Source organism: Theobroma umbraticum, unplaced genomic scaffold, assembly GCF_002168275.2.
Source record: "Theobroma umbraticum cultivar Fairchild unplaced genomic scaffold, ASM216827v3 scaffold_106.0, whole genome shotgun sequence".
NCBI lineage: Eukaryota > Viridiplantae > Streptophyta > Magnoliopsida > Malvales > Malvaceae > Theobroma > Theobroma umbraticum.
The window spans coordinates 1,192,830-1,200,509 of record NW_018397276.1 but is presented as its reverse complement, the minus strand read 5'-3'; positions in this window follow the sequence as shown (position 1 = coordinate 1,200,509).

The following is a 7,680-nucleotide window of genomic DNA, read 5'->3' as shown; positions in this document are numbered from 1 at the left end:
AAGCAGACATCAAATTTTCAAGTATGCCAAAATCTTTCTCTTATGGTTTTTCCTAAATTAATTTCAATTAAAGTGATCCATGGCTTAAGAAATTAAAATTTTAACATTCTACTACATACGATCCGCCTTAATATGATTCGAATCCCTTTCAAAGCTTACTGAGAGAAGAAATTTCAACTTGAATGATGAAAGTATAGGACCTTTCTAAGCTTGGTGGAAGACAAAAATGAAGATATAAAGTGAGGATAAGCTTTTGGAGGTCTCTTTAGGTTTGAAACTTTATCTCAAGTCTTCTTTTGCTTTCAAATAACTTAAACGTGTCTATTTATAGCTAGTATGGATTTTGGAGTCGTTAGACACAAGCTTGAAATAAATTTGACAAGCTTTGCCAAGGTTGATTATGTCTCTTGATTTCTCTCTTTTTCATGCATCAAAATAGCCAAGGTCAACTACCACAATGCCATGTTCTCCAATTTTTCAAGCTCTCTACTTTAGTGTTAACTATAGCCACTTCAGGGTCAATCATGGCTTTGTATACTTCAAGTTTTTCATTCCTTCTGCCTTTGGATCGACTTGAGCTTCTCTAAGGTTTACTCTTAACTTGTGTCTTGAGGTTGTTGTAGCTTTTTGGCACCTTTCTTCAACAATTTCTTCTTTGCCCTGTTTCAACAATCAAATAATAATTCATGGCATGTTTGTCTTTTGTTTTCTTAGCTGAATATGCAATTTTTGAAAGCTTTCGTGATATCTTTTCATGACCCATGGCTTTCTAAACAATTATGTGACCTTAGGAAATTAAAAATATATTTAAGACAATTTCAAATACTTGATATTAAATTCAAGATAACATGTAATTTTTATCAAATCAATACGTAATGTAACTCAAGGCTAATATTGGTCCTTAGAGTTTGAAAAACTTTAGTAACTTTATCAGTTATGTTAGGAGAAAGATTCCCAAATGGTCTACTGTGCAGATCCCCTGTTCTAATAATATGTTCCTTGACCATCTTGCAACAGCTAGAGTCGATCATGTTACTAATTTATTGAGAATATCTACACAAAGGCTATTAATTTGATCCTTCGTGTATCTTGGTTCCTGTTTCTGCTTTTCTCTCCTAGGTTTTTGTTTGCTTTGTTTGGTTTCTTCTGTTGTTCTGTGTGAGTTTTTATTTTTTAATTGGCTCTCTGTTTGTTGGCTTTTCTTGCTTCACATACTTTTTCAACAAGGGAATCTTTCTATGTGGGCCATATGTGGAGCCTGTGCTTTATTTTGTCAACCTATCGATATTACTTTTCAAAAAAGTTTTCACTTCAAAGTGCTATTATGCTTTGCTCCTATTAATATTTATCTTGAAGTGATCCTCCCAAAATTCTTCAATGAGAGACAATATTTTGGAGTTTGCAAACAAAATCTCTAAAATATTTTTTTAAAGTTACGCACACCATTTTAAAAGAAAAGAATCATTTCTTTTTAATTTATATTTTTTCACAAAAAATGGTGTTTACGCTATTGTACATTTCATGATTCTCATAATACGCAATGCATAATAATCAAGAATAGCCAGATATCGCCTTTTATCCAAAATTACTTATTGTAATTTTTTATTAATCCGTATTAGTTCATTATTAATTAGTCCAATTTTTAGCTTTTTTAGATTATTTTTATTTGAGCTTTAATTATGTTGGAATGAATCAATATAAATATATAAATATATACCCAAAAATAACAAAAAATAAAAATTTAGTAAATAAAATGTAAATAAAAATAAAAAAAATAAAAAAATCAAAAGGGAAACATTTCATCTTGCATTATCAAATTTGATTCCACAAAATAAAGATAATAAAAACAAATAACAAAACCAGGAAAAATCAAAGAAAAGTAATGAAATAAAAAATAAAAGGTCTAATATCTAAAAAAGCTTTAAACTAGTTAGAAAAATTCAAATAAGCCTTTATACTTTTATTGCGTTCAAACAAGCCCTTATACTTTTATTTTGAGTCAAATAAGTTTTTATAACAAATGGTTGACTTAATTAAAATGTCACTTGTTATTATATGGCACTAACATGGCATTAACGTAGCATATTGATATGTCATAATGCATGATGATTTGGTATATTAATGGGACATGATGATATGGTCATATTGCATTTTTCACCGTCTACGTTAGCGTCACATGAACATAAAATGATAGTGAATATTTTGATTATTGATAATTAGTCAACTATTATTTATAAGGGCTTATTTGATAAAAAAAAAATACAAAAGTTTGATTGAACAAAATAAAAGAATAAGACCTTATTTAAATTTTCTTGAAAGGTTTAAGGATTTTTTTGAACAGTATGGCAAAATAGAAAAGGGAAGAGATCCGAATTATGCATTAACAATTCACCTACAATATTATGAAAATTAGTGATGTAAAAACTCTACCCTTTTTGGAAAAAGAAACCTCTCTTCCTTTATTGCTAATAAAAAAATTTTGTATTTTGAAAAAAATGGTCCCAATTGGATTCGATAGTAGTTTCTCACCATGTGTTTTTAGAGATCAAAAGGCTTGTTAAATCTCAAAAATCAAATCCTACTTTTAAATCTAATGTTTTATTTCTTTTTTCCAAATTAAGCTTTGGATTGATTTGGATGCAAGTTTGAGTGTTATGACATGTTTGCAAAAAGCAATATTAGATTTAAAAAGAACTTTCCATGGTATTTGGAATAGCGCTTGAAACTTAAAAATTTAAGCTTTTGTTAGTGCATAAAATGGGTGTATAAACCCTTGTCGATGTGCGAACGTTAACAAATCCTTTAAGTAATTAAGATACTAATTTTTGAATAAGTTGATACATTAAGGCATTTAATTTGAAAAAATATGAAAACTAATTATGCTTATTATTATATTATTTCCCATATTAGGATAATTTTTTCTCTCTCGCTGACCAGCGGTTTAGTCAACTGGTGTCATTATATATATATATATATATATGGACAAGAGACCTTGACCAGTGAACTGTAACCCATCCAACAAAGGAAAACAGATTACACCAAAAAACACTAACACCAAATAGAAACACAAGCAGCAGCATCAAGTCTATGCTACAATATTACAGATTCGTTATTGACACTGCAACATGACAGATACATACTCATAAAGCATACAAACGCCAAAGTGGTGAACACCAAACATCCCAATAATCAGAAAACAAACTGAAAATCACCAGCACCAATGAAAGCATGTCCAGAAAACTGCATCAGCAGAACCACAGATCTCAACATTGACAAACTCCATAAACCTTAGAAGCATCACTAGGAAAAACATAATATCTCACCACCACGCATAAAACATGTCACTACGATCGACCCCAATTTTTGCAGGTGAGTCCATCATTGAATTTGCTGCTCGTAGTGTATGCACGAAGGAAACCAATTTAAGCAACCGATTTAAGAAAGCGAGTGAAGGTAGCAGCTTTATCAAAGTCTCCTTCTTCGCGGGCTTGTAAGACATTAAACATAAGAATAAGCCGAACCCGATTGCAAGCTGCTTGCTTCATAATCACTTGAGTTTCCTCTCTGAGTTGATCGCATTGGCGTTTAACATCTTCAAACCTTTCTCCTATACTTCTTTGCTCCTCTCTTATGCATCTTTGATCTTCCCTTATCTTTCCCATTTCTGATTTTACTCGTTGGACCCACACTTTCAAACTCTTCATTTTTGGTTTGAAAGCCTTCTTCCTCATGCTCATCGCCATTTTATGGACTTAATTTAAAGCTCAAAGAAAACTAAAATAGAATGAGTTGGAGATATAATCTTGGAATGTATTGAGTGAAATGCCTTGAAGACTGGATTGTATATTTATATATAACAAGTGAATGTTAGAGAACGCTTGTAGGAATATAGAAACGGCAGTGTTGTCTAGGAATATATAAGAGTGGCTGGGAACATCGATTGCTGTTAATATTCAAAGTGTTATGATTGGCTGCTGATATGTCTAGGAACTTCATTTTCTTGCCTTGCCTTGCTTCACATGCTTGCTCGATGTCGAGCCTGTGCTGTATTTTCTCTTATTGTAACTTTTTATATTATTCTATTATTAAAATAATAAAATATTATTTGATATCGTATTTGTGTTTGACCAAATATAGATTCGATATTATCTATATTTGTCTTTTGTCAAAAGAAATTTAAGTGATAAAGTCTTGCCTAAAAGTGTTGGGAATCTTTAAAACTCATAAGAGTTAATTTTAAGTGATCCTCTCAAAATTCTTCAATGAGAGACAATATCTTGGAGTTGAGAAACAAAATTTCCAAAATATTTCCTTCAAGAAATGGAAACTTCACCATATCGTTGAGAGCCTTAAAAGTTACGTACACTCATTTGAAAGAAGAGAAACACTTCTTTTTTAATTTATGTTTGTTCACAAAAATGGTGTCTGCATCATTGTGCAATTCATGATTCTCATAATACAATGCGCAATGATCGGGGGTAGCTATGGACATCCCTCTTATCTGAAATTGTTTACTGTAAATTTTTTATTAGTCAGCATTAGTTCATTATTGATTAGTCCAATTTTTAGCTTTTTCAGATTATTTTTATTTGAGCTTTAATTTCGTTGGAATGAGCTTAACAGGTCAATTAAGTTTAAGGTTAGTGTCCAAAATACAGGCTTAGGATCCAAAGTGCAAACTTAAGGTTCAAGTTGAAATGAATCAATATATAAGTATATACCCAAAAATAACAAAACCTAAAAAATCAGTAAATAAAAATGTAAAAAAATATAAAAAATCAAAAGGGAACATTTCATCTTGCATTAACAGATTTGATTCCACAAAATCAAGATAATAAAAGCAAATAAAAAAATAAGGAAAAATTAACAAAAAGGAAAGAAATAAAAAATAAAAGACCTAATATCTAAAAAAGTTTTTAAATTATTCATGAAAATTCAAATAAGCCTTTATACTTTTATTGCATTCAAACAAGCCCTTATACATTTATTTTGAATCAAATAAGCCCTTATAATTAATGGTTAACTTAGTCAAAATATTAGTTGTCATTTTATATTATATGGCACTGATATGGCACTAACGTGGTACATTGACATGTCATAATACATATAGAAATTATAAGTGTTAACTATGAAAAGTCAAAGAGCATGCAAAATTACACGTAAAATGCCACCCTATTCTTGCAAACACATCTCTAAAATTCAACATGGAATTCAACCATGACTCATGTGATTCACCTTCAAAGCATCATACAAGCATTATCAATGACACTCCTTTAATCCTTGTAGGTAACACCATCAATCTATCTCCAATACGCTCAAAGTTTGGCTTGCATAAAGGCTTTGTCCACTACTAGAGAACAAGATTTTATCAATGGAATGCAATCCATCGGTAAATTTTCATTGCCAAATATAGACAAATTGCTGACGGAACATTGACAGATTCGATATGATATTTATCTTTGATCAAATCCAGATTTGATATTATCTATATTTGTCTTTTGCCAACAAAAATTTATGTGATAAAGTCTCAAAAGAGGTGTACTATTTGCTTTTCAAATGATCTTTTGAAAATTCTCTTACGATGCAAACTATTTGAAGTTTGTATTGACATTTTCCAAAACAATTTCATAAGGTATATAAAGTCTTGGCTAAAAGTGCATCGAATATTTAGAACTAATAAGAGTTAATTTTAAGTGATCTTCCCAAAACTCTCTTATGAGAGATAATATCTTGGAGTTTGCAAACAAAATCTCTGAAATATTTCCTTATGTACACTAGTTTGAAAGAAGAGAAACATTTCTTTTTAATTTACTTTTTTTTTGCAAAAATGGTGTCTACATCATTATACGATGGTTAAATAATACAATTAGTCCTTATACTATGTAAAAAGTATAGATCTAGTCCCTATATAATAATTTATGTGAATTAGGTCCCTGCACTTTGTCAATTTGTTAATTTAAGTCTTTTAACTCCCACACTGCTAATTTTGACCGTTAAGTATGTTAAAGTAATATTTTGACCAAGCTGACATGGAACTAATAAAGATGATGTGGCATAATCCTCACATAGCACAATGCTAATGTGTTTTTTTTTTGGGAGATATATCAAACAGATTTCCCATTTCCCTAAGTAATTCAAATAGAAATCTCATACTCTTTCCCTAAGTAACCCATCCTGATAGAAAGGAAACCCAAAAGATTTGCATAATGGTTGTAAATGTGTTCTTGCCATTCATAGCAAATCTAAAATGTATTTTTTTGATTGATTATCTCCATATTTGCATTTTTGTATGGGATTTGTGTTCTTAGGGCTTCATGTATGGGTAAATAAGGAGGAAGATCTACTAGAATTCTACTGTGGGAGGTAACATCAGTGAATTGGGATGAGTTCTGAGTTTCTAGTTTATGAATGTTTTCTTATGATTGAACTTGGGTTGACAATGTGCTAGGAGAGGGGTTTTCAAGTTTGGCTTTTGTTTTGATAAATGTCTACTTGGGTCTGGTATGATTTTTGTGCATGTGTATCTATATGGGTTTGATATTAATGCTTAAACTTTCTAGAATGGACACACCTCGGATGCCCGTTGAATGGAAATGTGTGGCTAGTTGTTATTGTTGTGCACAGTTTCAATTCTAATTATATGTAGATAACTTTTGCCTTTGCTAGGGTTGTGATGAGATATGGCTTGAGAAAGAGATCTTGATCTCATAGGTAACTTATTAGGATTTTTTGTTTTAGTCCATGACTTTGGTCATAGTGTTTTTGCAAGACACAAGTTGCCAGAATCATGCCAATCTTTGCTTGCAAAAAGACAGCCCATTAACCTTTAAAATGCAATAATTTGCCAAAAAAAAATAAATATAAATGAGATTGCGACAAAGTCTTTGTATTAACTAGTTGAATTTTCAATGAAAAATTGTTGAGTCAAAACCAGTTGAATCTTCAAAAAGAAAATCCATTATTTTCCCTACCTTCAACTCCAAATTCAAAATGAGTTGATTCTCCCTCTTCAACTATAGATCTTTTTTTCTTTCTCTCTTAATTTTGTTTGAAAGTTCTTAATTTTTTTTTGCTAAACTCATTTAACTTTTAATTTAGGGTTAGGGGTTTTTTTATAATTTTTTTGTTAATCTCATGTGGAAACGTTAGTATTTTTCTATTATGTAAACCTTTTGCCATGTCAGCAATTTTGCCACATCAACATACATGTCAACAACTATCATGTCAACACATAGTCAACACCATGTCATCTTTGAGGCATCCCAAGGAAAAACATAATATCTCACCACCAAGCATAAAACATGTCACGACGATCGACCCCAATTTTTGCAGGTGAGTCCATCATTGAATTTGCTGCGCGTAGTGTATGCACGAAGGAAACCAATTTAAGCAACCGATTTAAGGAAGAGAGTGAAGGTAGCAGCTTTATCAAAGTCTCCCTCTTCGCGGGCTCGTAAGATATTAAAGACAAGAATAAGCCGAATCCAATTGCAAGCTGTTTGCTTCATAATCACTTGAGTTTCCTCACTGAGTTGATCGCATTGGCGTTTCACATCTCCAAACCTTTCTCCTATATTTCTTTGCTCCTCTCTTATGCATTGTTGATCTTCCCTTATCTTTTCTATTTCTGATTTTACTCGTTGGGCCCTCACTCTCAGACTCTTCATTTTTGGTTTGAAG